We start from the raw sequence: 13,156 nt of genomic DNA on the forward strand, positions 1-13,156 counted from the left end.
CATAGTGACTGCTTTCTATATACATTATAGCTAGATCATGAGCACAAGGATTCCTTGAAATTTCAAGGCATATAAGTGCAATACACTATAAACTTGTAAACTACATAAAAAGACACTCACGGATGCTGCAAATGCATTAAATATCAAGATAGGCTCAATACTTATCACCTCCACCAGTCAGCCTGAACATGAATTGCCTTTTGTGCAATCATAAAGAAACATTGTTAGTCTCCAAAGTACTTGCCATATTAAAAAAGATTGAATTACAAGTTAAAACTTAAACTCAAATGGGCTAAAAATAAGAAACTATGGATATAATCTCAATTATAAGGTTAACTTCCTACCAACACTAAGAGATTGGTCACTTCTACTCCTTGCTTGAACTTGAGGCAACACCTTATGAGTTCTTGGAGATACCGGAGACTACTTCAAATTGGGTGATGATGGAAGAAAGCATCTTCTTATCATACTAGTGCTCTTCTCTTGAACATCTAGAATCATCCTTGGAGAAGCTTGAGCATGAAGCTTTGCCTTCACTAACTCAATGGCAACCATATAGCTAGGAACTGATGGACTTCCTTGCAAATTGTTATCTGAATGATCTCCTTTTTGTAGATCCAAATGAGCTACACTTTCTACATATATTTTTCTCTATCACAAGAATTTTAGGTTCTATCTTGATCATTGAATCAATAGTATCTTGTTTGGAAGGTACAAGATCTCCATTTGAAACAGAAGATTCCTTCTTTTCTTGTGATAATTCATCCTCTTTGATAATGTTTTCAGGTGGGCTTGGTTGCTAGGCCGAAGATACTTCCTGAATAGAGGAAATTGTCTCAAGCTCTTTATGTAACAGATCAAATGAGAAATTATTTGAAGATACAAGCTTAACTGGTTCATCATGTATTCTTATATCTATGGAGATAAGTGTTGTAGTCTACATACTAGTTTGATCTAATGGAGCATCCAATGTTGCCTTTGGCACCTTTTTAAAGTTGTGCTTGGGTATCTCAACTTCTACATCCATATGATCTAATGAAACAACATCTGTTGTTGGGTTTGATACCTTTCTCAAGCTATTCTTAATCTTTTCAACCTCAATCTCAGGTGTGTCTATTGTTGAATCAAACATTGAATTTGACACCTTTCTTAAGTTGCATTTAACCTTTTCCATTTCTTCCTCTGGATGATCTAATGTAGATTCCACAATTGAATGTGATCCCCTTCTCATGTTGCACTTAACCTTATTAGTTTCAACCTCAATCTACTCTAAAACTGAATCCACTATTGAGTTGAACACTTTTCTAAATATCTATTTAGGCCTCTCAACTTTAGCTTCATGATGATCAAAAATAGAGTCTGTTGCTAATTTTGAGACCTTTCTTATACCATGCTTAGGTTTCTCAAGTTCAACATCTATATGATTTTAAAAATGAGCTTTAATTTGAAGCCTTCCTTGCATTGTGCTTAGGCCTTTCCACTTCAACCCCAGTTGATATTGTAATCTTACCTATCTTTTGTTTGTTTGATGTATTATTTGTCTCCTCATAATATTTCAAAGGATAAGCATACATCCAACATGCCATATACACCCATCTTGAATTGGAATCATTAGGACCACAATCAATTCATAGAGAATTTATCTTGGGTGCATGCTCCAAAAGCTTTCTTAGACAATTATTGAAATCAATATCAATATATGTATCAATTTAAGAATAGATTGGAAGAAATGCCATCACTCAAACTAGTTATGTAGATTATGATTACTTGACAAGCAAATGCATTTGCCAACAACTTTTTAGGTTGATAAGCTCCGTTGGCCACAAAACCTGTGGACCTCTTTCTTTCTTGAAACATTCCAATTTTTTTTTGTTATTGTATCAGTGGTCAAAATAATTGTTAATAAAATCTAACATGAGCTTCCACAAAATATTTGTGTTCAATCTTTTACCAATTCATTTTTTCTTGGATGATTATGCCTGTGTCTATGTCCAAGTTTCCCTCATATATCCAATCCTTGTTCTGACATTCTAACTTGGTGAATACGAACAAGAGCTTGCAATCTAATAATTTCTTGCAAATTTCATAAGGCTCCCATAGCTTGTCACCTAATCAAATGTCCTCGAAGAAGAGCTTGTAGCCTTATAAGACCTCGTAGAGCTCTAAAAGCTTTCTAGGCATACACAACCAAAAATTGGGCTTGATCATTTCAAAAGGTTTTAGATCATAACCATCAACATAAAAGTGCATGTTAAAATCAGGCAATGGCCAAAAAAATTAAACGGTTAATAAACATAGATAATAAAAAAACAATAGAACAACTATCGATAAAAACATATTACTAGATAGCCCTAATAAAAGATTGTGCTTTGATGGTTGTTGATTCTTCCCCTTGTCTTTCATTGTCATCCCTCGTAGTAATGATTTCCTATATATAAGACTCTGATTGTTCTTCATCTACCAACATAGTAACTAATTTATCAATTAATGGTGAGGTAGCTAACTTTTCTATGCTAGAAAATCTTTCCTGCTTATTTTATTCTCGAACAAGTCCATTTTGTTCATGGTCTCTTATTCCAGATGTTGGTTCTAGTGGTACAATAGCACTGGGCACATGGTCTTCATGTGATTCTTTCTCCATAATTCTCACATCTTGATCCTTTGAGGACTTTTTGTAAATAAAAATACAACACAATACAACTTGTCAAATATTGTAGTACTTTCTAAATTAGCGAATAATATCCTTCATTTTGAAATTTTAAGCTCTCATAAATACTTACTCCTTGATTACTAAAATTGAAATAGAATAAAGATATATCCAACAGTACTCAAGCCAATGGTTTCCCACAAGTATGGATGGAAAGATATGCATTCACTCCTAAGGAGCCAAGAAAACTAAATCTTGATCAGGTTATCTCAATAGTATAAATTTTGTTGAGGTATAACCCTTGCCTTGAGTGAGGGAAGAGGGCATTTCAAACAAATAACTTGGCAATAAGCCTCTGCCAAAATGCCTGGAGATATTGATCTAGTGGAAAAGTGGAATAAATGTTAGGATGATAACCAATACTCAAGCCCCATAAATGGTACTTCCCATACAAACATAAGATTGAAAGTGACTTCTATGCCAAACATATTATAAGCTTAATAGACCATTCCTTGTTTAACCTGTTGTTTTAAGTGACATATATCAATTGCTTATGAAAGATTCATGTGTTTGTAGAAGATCCCTTGAAAAAAAAAATCCCTAGCTTTGAGGGATGGTGACTGGACAAGCTTGAAGTAGCCCTCTTAGCATTGTATTCCATCTATCACCATCATTTTGATCATATTGAAATTTAGTTAGGTAGTCCTCTTTTAACTATTTTGTGAAATGACTTTGCAGTTAGCTCAGATGTACTATCACAATTGCATGTAGATAGACACCAGACTTTTGAGGTTTCTAAGGTGTTCACCATTTACTTCATTTTCAAATTTTGTTGGTATGTCTCTAGATAAACAATACATACAAGTATACTATAATACTATTCATCAAAAATAAGAGTGAATAGATAAATGCACTGGGGAACACACTAAAGGAGTGTATAGAAGTATTGAACAAAAGAAAGAAAAAGATGTTACCAAGCATACATATAAATAGTAAAGCCTTATATTTGTGATAATACCTTGCCTGTGTATCTAGCCTTGTCAATTGCATCAAGGAGTAAAACCAAGCCCTCTCTATTATATTGGATATTTGGTGCAAATCCTCCTTAATCTCCAACATTGCATGCATCTTGTCCATATTTTTTCTTTATAATGCCCTTCAAGGTATGGTATACTGCACGCATATGGATGGACAAAAATATATACTTCAAAAAATAACATCAACATAATTAAGTTTCATTTGCATTTGAAAATCAAGATCTAATGCCCCGCAAAAATAAAAGTGAGTAGTGTCAAATATACAATTGGGATCAATATTTTTAGTGATTTAAAAAGAGAAACATATAATTTCAATAGGACATAAATAATTGTTATCTCTAGAAAGAGTCAATGGTAATTGATATTTTTTATTCTAGACCAAATTTTATGAAGGAAAACTAGTGATATTTGACTAGGCCTGTAATGTATCACATTAACAAAATAACAGTTAGTGCAACTATGGAGGATTGATATGACACTTTCATATAAAGCACATCAACACTTTGGTTTTAACTTCTTGTATTAGAAACAAGAAGTCATATCTTTAGATTCAAATGACAAACTTTGCACCCTAAATAGAGAAAACATTCATAATGCCTATATATAAAGAGAAAAATGAAGGTAGGTAGACTAAAGCCTACAATCAACATCAGTTACGAAATTGATTGCAATATACATCTTGTGCTATAAGAAATACATCAAGATTGATCCCAAAATAATGACTAGAAAACAAACTGGATATAAAATAAGAACAAGAAGACACATGTTGACCTTAAGATGTTTGTTACTAGGAAAGTTAGTTCCATATTAGAATAAGTGCTCCTGACAAAGGACTTATAGGTTTTTGACAATGTAGATTCATATAAAAAAATTAGATAGCATCCTTGTATGAAAAGCATTAAGGATTTCAAGAAAATAATTGGTTGGCAAATTCCTCAAAAAACTATTATCAGTCTTCATAGCTTGTTGCCAACTATTGACATGGTTGTCACTTTCCCCTCCACCTATCAATCTATGACTTTTCATTTGAGTTCTTAATATAGAAGTTACAGTAAACTCACCCTCACTACCCATGTGCATAGCTTCTGCAAATGACTTGGCTCCTATAGGCAACATCATGAATTCTTGCATTTCTAGCTTGTTGCCAGCGTGACTACCTCCATTTATCAAATTAAAAGTTGTTTTCTCCTACACCAGCCCTACACACACTTAGAGATACTCCAAGTATGGCATTTGCACCCAGTTTATATTTGTTTGTTGTTCCATCTAACTCCAACATTATATCATCCACATTGTTCTAATCTATGTAGTCATTCAAGTAGAGAAAAGTTAATATCTAGAAATATCTAGGAAATAACAATATAGTTGACCCTACTAGTATCCCAACCCAGTTCATAAGAACACTCATTGATTCAAAACACAATAAGACATGAGAGGCCTCTTTAACCATAGGTGACAATGCTGGTACCATAAGGCACTAAATCTTTTGCAATCCAGATTTCTTAACAATTTCCTTGGTCACATAAGTTATAATTTTTTTAACTTCTAGAGTTTAAGGTATTTCCTTTACTCTTAGTTTTAAATTTTCTTACTCTAATTTTTTCGTTAAATGTTTCTCGTAGGTGGCATCCACTGAGCCATCAAGACACATATCACCTGCCAACTAAAACTAGCCCCTTTAAAAGGGAGATGTATCATGAAGGCCCACCCATTCTTAAGACAATTTATAAAAAAGTGAACCCCTCCCTGGGTTACAGTAATTTATGAATTTGTTAAAGCCTAGAAACCTCTGGAACCATTTTCACTTGACAAGTGAGCATGCTTCAATAATATGGAAATATAGTTTACAAAACATGAGAATAGATTGTATGCTTCAAAAAAATAAGATCTTAGAAGATGGTAGATTGCAAAAGAGACACTATAAAATTCAATTCTTTAGGAAAGGGCTTATGATTCAAAATTTCAAATAAAGCCTTTTGTTATATTAAAATATTTGAATACAAAATGGCTAGTTTAGTTTTGAGAGGGAAGTTTTGGGTTGTAGACTTAACATTCAACTCAATAATCAAGGTTGGTTGAATTATTTCTAAAGTAGTTATGTTATTTGATAGGTAGTCATTTATAGAGGAGGAGTCTTTGTTAAGGAGAGGAGAAGGATCAGGTTATGTCCTGGTGTACAAGAATAGCAAATGCAAAAATCTTCCTATTTTCTACAAATTGACTCCATTTGAATCCCAATTTGATCAATCTTCATATCTTTTGACCGAGTCACTTCTTCATTTGATGTGTTTTCTATTAAATTTCATATTCTAGTAAGATCATTGTTGCACCAATTGTAATTCTTTTAGTCATTCTTTATTGGGAACTTGCTATTGTTGTAATACTTTAAGAAGAATGAAGGTCATTCCATGAACATAGAGGCCTAACATTCATGGAGTGACATTATTTAACATGTATCATAAAACTCTAACTTTGCATATGTAGAAATGGGTGAGATAAAGGTGATCACAGTCAGAATAGTGGGAAAAGATATTGAAGTTGAACACCAAGGTGTGGCAGTGGGTGATCCATCCACTTGAGACATACATTTTATGCTTTGGAATGTTTTGGTATGGTGAATGAAAGGTGATTCATTCACCAATTTGGTTCAGCGCTATGTAGAACTAGAAATTTGAGGAAGCCCTAGATTACAAGGGTTGAGGACACAAATTGGGGATTTTGGTGTTGCAGAATCCTTGGAGAAAATTCCTTTTAGATTTGAACAATTCGAGGGATAAGAAATAATTTTCTAGGAGTTGGGAGTGCTAGGAGGTTTTAAACATATACTTCCTTTGTTAAATTGGCTAATTTTGTGCACTAAAATAGGGCATATGTTATAGATAGTGGGGTTGGTCCAAAGAAGTCGATTAAGGGCTTTTGATATGTTGAAGAACTCCATAGAGGGTACCTAGAAATTTTATCATCTTAATTAGTGTCTTGAGAAAAGGATAAGTTATTATCAATTTAAGTTTGCAGCAGGGTTAATATGTAGAGTATTAGGCTTTTGGGTTCAGTTTGAGAAGACCTTGTGAAGCAAGAGCATAGGATTGTGTTGGGATACTGGAAGAAATTGAAACCAAACAAAGTGAAGACTAAAAATGAAAATACATCTATTAGGATCCTTGGGGATAGTATTGTTAAAGTCAAGTTTTTGAAACACTTAAGGGTTTGGGTAGGCTAGAGTGTCTAAACCTCTAAAATTTCAAACTTTCATTATACCTTGAAGACCACCATCCTTCCCTATTGCATCACCATATCAACTAGTAACTTGTGATATATTTTCTCTAAGGATTTATTTTTGTGTTATAAAGTAATATTATCTGTGAAGACAAATTAGATCATTTCATGTACACGAAATGGAGAATCTTTTTATTGTTAATAGAATGGAGAATTTTTTTATTGATGAGATAGCACAACAAGTATTTCCAAACATTTTGTTAGGAAATCCCTAATTTTCTTCATCAATAGTCTTCTAAATTCCTAATCAATAAATCCATCATCCATGGTCTATTCTAGATAATGAAAGTAACTACATTGATCTTTTTATAACTGAACATGCCATTTCAGTGTGGTATAAAATCCATAGAAAAGCTAGTACCTAAGTTAGATACCATTCTAGATGTTCTCTTATTGCCCTGACAACATTTTTTTATAAACTATATAATGCATTTGAAGTACTATTTTCTTTTTGTTGGAACTTGATTTCAAAGCATGTCATATATGCCATAATGTGATGAATTGATCCATTACGTTACCTTACCTAGCTTTTCTAGATAAAATATGGACTACATTTAAAACTCAGACCCTTTGTGTTTTTAGTTTTAACCTTCAATTGATCTGTTTACATTTTGAATTTTTTGTGATTCTAGACCTAGATTTGTCTCTTTCTGGGAGGTATTCATTTTGATTTTTTTTTAATTTCTCAGGCTAGTAGATATGCATATTTCTTTATTTCATTGTTTGATTAAAGGGCAAGTATGTGATATCTATAATCATCTTTCTTGTAAGGATAATTGGGAAGACTACCAAGCTTAGGTTGGTTTTAGGCATAAAATAGTCTAGATTAAGGTGTTTTATGAGATTCCCAATCATGTTGAGCTGCTTGTCAACTTGTTCCCACAGGGATTTGAACTCAAGTCATACTCTTTATGAATATTTATGGAATTTATTTTGTCACCTTATTCTAATACGGAGATTAGAATTTAAGTCATTCTCTTTATGAATGTATTAATTTATAAATTATACAAGTGACCTTTGGACTCTCCAAAAAATAATGTTTTTCTAGTGTAAAAGGTGCACAATAATCTATTTTATTTTTTGTTTCTATTGGCTCTTTTCTTTGTTTGCCTCCATTTTGTAGTCTCTTTGTTAGTAGCATGTTTATTTGTTTCAAGTTTGAATGAATAGTGTCATTACCAAAATAATTTATTGAATTTGGTTCCTTTTGTGACCTATTTCCCATGTTATGGTCAATTATTGGTAATGGTGAAACAAAGAAGAGCCTTATAAAGATCTCCAAATAAATTAGCATATATAGAGAGGGCCAACAAGGCACACAAAAGGCCAAATATGTGGTGGTGACTATATAAACATTGAAGATTGTTGCATCCAGAAGGAATTCACCTTCTCTACCAAGTATTTAGATCCTTTCCTGTAAAAAAGAGCAGACTAACATATAACTTCCGCCACTTTGCTAAGAGGAACATAACCTATCTCTTGAAAGGCAAAGATGCATGTGTTCATACACAATGCCTTGAATATCATGCCTCAGAAGACATCCCAGTACAAGTATAGCCTACCAACATAATTGAATGTAGAAACAAAGAAGCCAATACAATTTGATAAGAACCAAGATATGCAGCCAATCAGGGCCCCATCTAGAAAGTGTGTGACTTTGAATCCCAAAGTTCTAGCATGAGCTTGGGATATTCTATGAAGAACACAAACACTGTTGTAGGCCAATGTAATTCAAAGGAAAATTAGCTATGTCTACCATTGCATAAAAGACTAGATTACATTTGTTTGGGAAATATCACATTTATTAAATCAATTTAATTGATGATTGCATGATTGTACTTGGGTGCGATCTTAGTATTTTTTTTGTGTGAATTGTAGGAAAGAGATTTTTTTCTTCATTTTGCAATTTTGAAACCACATTCTAGCTCTCCAAATTTTTAAATTTGATGTGACTTTTTCATTCTTTTTAAACTTCTATATTGTTTGGGGAATCTTTTTCCAACTCTAAAAGGACCAACATGACATTTAGGTTTTATCTTCTATTTCACTTTGTTTTATATCTAAGTACCCTATACTACATATGTTAGTCTTGTTTTCTTGATTTTGTACATTGATGGTTGGTAGGGGTGTTTTCCTCACATGAATTTGTATAATTGGAATTAAAAAGGTTAAGGCCCAAGGGGTAACTGAAATAGAGTCAAAATTTAAAAAAATAGAAATATTAAATGGACTTCACAGATGGAGATGTTTCCTATTATGTAATCACTTTCACCCATAGATGTCAATATCAATAGAAAATTATAATGCATAGGCAAGTTGCAAAATCATTTCCCTAGAATGTGTATCACCAATAGAAAAGACATTTGTCTATTTAACACATTATTAGGATTTTTTTATGCTTATTCATGATAGTCAAGCAAAGGGGACTTCACAACCTGATGATCAATATTAGATTTGCATTGGATCAAAACTTGGCAATATAATTACTCTACCTATTTTTACCAAAATAATGTTTCAATATCATGACCATGGTCTAGTCTATTACCAAACATTAGAATAAAATGAATTGAATTTCAATTGCCTAGTATAAACTATTCTTGGCTACTTGAATTCTAATTGCTAATGCTTCATGTGAGATCTGGCAATCATTGGGAGAAGAGGCCCAAAATGTAATTTAATATTCAGATATAGTAAAGGGAATAATTTTACCTGCTTTCTACAAAACTGTATATCTTTAATAACCACTAATTCTTTTGACTGATTGACTCAAGGATCCACTTTTCCTAATAAGACATTTTTCTCTAGGGACTTGCTTACCCTCCAATGAGTGTAGTAGTTTCCTATCTTTCTTCTATCTTAGCATTCATTGTAATCCTAACTGGATTCTATATGGAAGTTTGTGGAACAATCTTTGCTTATTTAATTGATTTGAACCAGCAAGTTTTGTTCGTCACTTCAAAAACTTCATTTTGGTAAAAGCAAATTTAATATACCAACTACTTATTGTTACAAGCATTGTATTGACTGTCAGTGTCTACCTATTAGCTTCTTATTCAATATCTATCTTCTAGCACATACCAACTATTTTTTCACATTAGAAAAGTTAATGAACTACTTAGAATTGATTAGAGAAGTTGGCTTCTCAAATGTGATGGATTTCAAGGGAGAACCTTAGAAACATTGATCTCAGATATCAATTTGGGCTTTGGTAGAAGCAACTAATACTTTTGTGACACCTTTCTCCTCAACTAATGCCAATAATTGCATCACATTTAAGTTATTGCAATAATAATATAGTAAATATTCATTTAACAATATTATTGCTGCAATTATCAGTCAAAGAATTCCAACTAATGATTTATAAATGTCAACATTCTAGTTTTATTATTACAATTTACAACAATTTCAACTTTAAAACAAAGCACTATGGTAGGAACATTATGTAGTTGCATCCTCATATTAAAAATTTATGATAAGGGATTAAACTCTCATAAAGTTTCCAAAGCTACATGTTTATTTTTTGTAGATGAATATTTTATCTAAATGTTTTCTAATTCTTTTCATTTTGCATGTTTATAAATATTTCAGGACAGGCAATCTAGTGATGATGAAGCAATGGCTTTAGATGAAATATTTTGTACTCTATTAGAGTATGGGTTGCCACCAACTAGTGGATGGTGAATGAGAATAGATTGTCTTGCTATGATTTTGACTAACTCCCAAAATATTAAGGTCAGTTTTGTTTGCTTCATTGCCTATTTATGAAGATACATAATTGATAAAAGAACTAATAACTGTACACGATTTTTAGGAACTTTTGCTCTTCCCTACAATGAAACCTCAAGAAGATAATTCCTCCAAAGGTTATTTTTTATTTATAAATTGTGGTGAAGCTACTGAGGCTTTACTAATTGTTTCTGAACATGAAAGAGAATTTATTGTTCACTGTGTTGGATGCCAATTTATCTAGAAACTTATAATTGGAAGAACTTTTGGCTCCAATATAAGTTTTGTAGTGGAAAGTTGGCTTTCTTTTGGTTTGTGGTAATTCTTACTTTTAATTGAATAGCATTCATGTAGTGGTGCTAAAGTGATGATTGAATGTTATATAGAATTTGTTCCTATCTTAAGGGACAAAGCAATTGGAATACAAGGTGAAATATAAAGGAAGCTCTTTAGATTGACAAGTGCAACTAGTATTTCCATAACAATTTAAAGAAACTGATGTACTCTTTAGTCATTAAATTCTAAAAAAGAGCAAAATGACTACACTAGTAAACTTCTAAAGTAGTTGTTCCACAATAAACTTCAAACATAGTTGTCCTAGTGCTGAAGTTCTTGTGGGATAAAATGAATAATTTTTATATAGTGGTGTTTAGTTTAGGATACTTTTCTTCTTCAACTTATGTACTATACTATACTATACTTTGAAAATCAATTTTCATGAATATGAAATTCCTTCGTTACTTTGATTATATAATATATCATTATTCACAGATGAATTTTTTTTTGTCAACTTTGGCTATATCAAGAGTGCATAATGAGGCATGTTACTCTTCAATAGTTATGCTTTGCTTACATTCTTAGATGCTTTCATTTCAAAGAATACATGTCCATACTATATGTTTATCTTCTTCTTTGTTCCATGCTATATCAAGAAATTGTTTCTTATCCAAGCCATTTAATTTGCAACCTTTTAAATCTCTGAAAAGATAAAGTTAGAGCACAAGAATTTTGCTTCTCAAAGGCGTCCTCTAATTGTAAAGCATCAGAGGATACCATTGAGAAGAAAAATTCTCTTGCTCCAACTTTATCTTTGCAAAGATTTAAAAGGTTGCAAATTAAATGGCTTGGATAAGAAACAATTGCTTAATATAGCATTAAAAAAAAAATTGACCAAACATTGGTGGAAATTTTGACCAATTCTTGATAGTTTTCTACCAAGAATTGGTCAAAATTTCCACCATTTATAAAAAAATTTGACCAAACATTGGTGGAAATTTTGACCAATTCTTGATAGTTTTCTACCAAGACTTGGTCAAAATATCTACCAATTATTAAAAAAAATTGACCAAACATGGTTGGAAATTTCAACCAATTCTTGATAGTTTTCTACCAAGAATTGAGTGAAATTTCCCCCAATTCTATAAAAAAATTGACCAAACATTGGCGGAAACTTTGACCAACAATGACAAATTAGAGCTAGAAAAAATTAAATTTTTTTGAGGAATGTATTGGTCAAAATTTCAACCAATGTGCTAGTTGGTCAAAATTTTGATGAGAAACATTACCATGAACTACTTGGTCAAAATTTTGACTAGCTTGCTTCAAATTTTTGATAAAAATTCATCAAAATTTGAGTTAAAATTTACTAGTGATTGGAAGAGGCTTGGTAGTGGTTGTCATTCTATAGCATGTATGTTCAACAATTTTGAAGTTAAAGACTAGCTCGATGAGGTTCTAATACTTGGCACCCACTATCAATGTTCAACATCATCATGCATTTTTTAGATGTAGAAGCTTGGTCCATACTGATCACCTCCAAGTAGTTTGAACTCGGTCTGCACTAGTGACTTGGTGAATACTATAAAACTCAACATATAAATTGAATCACTTGATTCACACTACATAGCTTGGTCAATGCTATCACAATGAGCTTGGTATAAACTGAATCACTTAGCTAACATTGAGTGCCTCAGTCAACATTGGATTCACATCACTGTAACTGTGAACTCGTTAAGCAATGCACAACTTGGTTTGCACTGAGGAACTTGGTAAACATTAAGAGACTCAGTTTACACTACTAATTACCATCATGGTAAAACCTTCTTAGTACAAACTGAATAGTGTTCATTGAACTCAGTAGCAACTATAGAACTTGATAAAGCCTGAAATGCTTGGTTAAAACTATTAACTATACAATAAGCTTGATAGATACTATCTATCTGAATAAGTGTGTTTCACTAATAACAAACATGACTATAATGTCAAAAATCTCCCCCTTTGGTATTAGTGAGAAAAAAAAACACTTATCAATGAAAACTAAATTCAAAAGATCAAGAACACCTTTTATTCTCCATCTTGTGTCTTCAACTTGGTAGAGTACTCTAATTTTTTTGAGGTTTTTTAAAATTTCTTTTGTAAGAGATGTATCTCTAAGTATGTGTACATATATAATATGATAATGCTCCCCCAT

At 32.2% G+C, this 13,156-nt stretch overlaps 1 pseudogene; it reads right to left on the bottom strand.

Annotated features, from left to right (window-relative positions):
- Nucleotides 1-324: 324 nt before the first annotated feature.
- The window catches only part of LOC149542568 (uncharacterized), a 137,910-nt pseudogene continuing 125,078 nt past the window's right edge, over nt 325-13,156 (bottom strand).

Source organism: Cupressus sempervirens, chromosome 8 (assembly GCF_028749045.1).
Source record: "Cupressus sempervirens isolate cs-2001-9-10 chromosome 8, ASM2874904v1, whole genome shotgun sequence".
In the NCBI taxonomy this organism is placed as follows: domain Eukaryota; kingdom Viridiplantae; phylum Streptophyta; class Pinopsida; order Cupressales; family Cupressaceae; genus Cupressus; species Cupressus sempervirens.